Raw genomic sequence first — 2,543 nt, forward strand, 5'->3', positions numbered from 1 at the left:
ACCGGTATTTTTTAAATACCAGCAGGGTCACCCATGGTGGAGAGTTTTCAGATGAGCTACCAGACAAAGACAGACTAGGAAGAACAAGAGACAGTATACTTCCAAATATTTAGTCACTGAAAACCTTATGGTGGAACACTGTCAGATAGCACTAGAATATTGATAACTAAAACATGATGAAGAGCACCAAAATATTGTCAAGATGTAGTGCTAGAAGATAAGACCCTCAGGTTGGAAGGCACTCAAAATACAATTGGGGCAGAGTTGCCTCCTCAAAATAGAGTTGACCATGATGACGTGAATGGAGGAAAGCATTTAGGGCCTTCATTTGCTGAAGAGAAACAGCTGTAAACACCCATTAATAATTGGAACATGGAATGTACAAAGCATGAATCTAGGATAATTGGAAATTGTCTAAAATGAAATGAAACATCAGCATCCTAGGAATTAGTGAGCTGAAATGGACTGGTCTTGGCCATTTTGAATATGACAACCACATCGGTTACTATTCCAGGAATGACAAAAAGAAAATATCTAGCTCTGTCTTGAAATATAATGATATCTGTGGTAGGATAATATCCATACACCCAGGTGTGGCGCTGTCGAGTCCTGGTGTGGCGCTGTAGGCTAATGCATCAGACTGCAAAGTCATTTGAACTTCAAGGCCGGTGATTCAAGCTCATCAGCTGCTCCTTGGAAACCCTATACAGGATCACTATGGGTCAGAATTGACTCAACGGCACTTCACAACAACAACAACAAGGAATACTGTGGAGTCCTGATGTGACACTGTGGACTAATATGCTGAACTGCAAAGTCATTTGAACCACAAATTTGGTGGTTCAAGCTCACCAGCCACTCCTTAGAAACCCTATACAGGGTTGCTATGGGTCGGAACTGACTCAACAGCACTTAACAATAACAACAAGGAAGACCAGTTCATACCATTATTATTTAAATTTACACACCAACCACCTAAGTTAGTGATGATGAAATTGAAGAATTCTACTACAGTTACCAAGAGAAAAGAAATAATAAATATCAGAGCAGAAAAAAATGAGATAGAAAACAGAAAAACTATAGAAAGAATCAACAGGACAAGAAGCTGGTTCTTTGAAAGGATTAATAAAATTGGCAAACCTAGCAAAAGAAAAGAGGGAGAAGAATAACACACATTAGAAACCACATGTGCGATGTCAAAACAGAACCAAACGAAATCAAAAGGATAACAGAATACTATGAAAAGTTGTACTCCAACAAATTTGAAAACTTAGAAGAGATGGATACATTTTTAGATAAACACTACCTATCTAAACTCACATGGAGTGAAGTAGAAGACTTTAACAGACCCACAACAAAAGAAGAAATTGATAAGGTCATCAAAAAACTTCCAACCAAAAGAAGTCCAGGTCCAGATGGCTTCACTCGTGAGTTCTACCATACATTCAGGGAAACGTCACCAATTCTACTCAAATTATTCCAGAATATAGAGGAGGATGGAAAACTTGGTAATATATTTTATGAAGCAAGCATAACCCTCATATCAAAACCAGTAAGAAAGAAAATTACAGACCAATATCCCTCATAAACATAGATGCAGAAATTCCCAACAAAATCCTAGCTGACAGAATCCAGCAGCACATCAAAAAATATTACATCATGATCAAATGGGATTCATATAAGGGATGCAAGGATGGTTCATCATTAAAAACACAATCAATGTAATCCACCATATAAACAAGAAAAAAATAACAACACATGATCATATCGATTGATGCAGAAAAGGCATTTGACAAAATCCAACATCCATTCCTGATAATACACTAAACAAAGTAAGAATTGAAGAGAAATTTCTCAACATAATTAAGAGTATATATACAAAACCAACAGCCTACATCACTCGCAATGGAGAGAAACTGAAAGCCTTCCCTCTGTGAACAGGAACCAGACAAAGATGCCCTTTGTCACCACTCCTATTCATTATTGTGCTGGAAGTCTTAGCAAGAGCTATATGGCAAGATAGGGAAATCAAGGACATCCAAAATGGCAAAGAGGAAGTAAAACTCTCTCTATTTGCAGATGATATGATCCTATATATAGAAAACCCCAAAGACTCAGTAAAAAAGCTACTAGACCTTATTGGAGGATTCAGCAAAGTGGCAGGATATAAGATCAACTTACAAAAATCAGTTGGATTCCTCTATACCAAAAACAACAGCATTGAAAAGGACATTAGGAAACCAATACCATTTGCAATAGACACCCAAAGGATAAATTATCTAGGAATAAATGTAATCAGAGATACAAATGACTTATACAAAGAAAACTACAAAACACAACTACAAGAAACCTAAAGAGACCTACAAAAATGGAAGCATGGATAGGAAGACTTAACATTGTGAAAATGTCCAATACTGCCCAAAGCAATTTACACATATAAATGCAATCCCAATCCAGATTCCTACAACATTCTTCAAAGAGATGGAAAAAGCAATTACAAACTTTATATGGAAAGGAAAGAGACCCAGGATAAGCAAAGCACT

The sequence above is a fragment of the Chrysochloris asiatica genome, unplaced genomic scaffold (genome assembly GCF_000296735.1).
Source record: "Chrysochloris asiatica unplaced genomic scaffold, ChrAsi1.0 scaffold00375, whole genome shotgun sequence".
In the NCBI taxonomy this organism is placed as follows: domain Eukaryota; kingdom Metazoa; phylum Chordata; class Mammalia; order Afrosoricida; family Chrysochloridae; genus Chrysochloris; species Chrysochloris asiatica.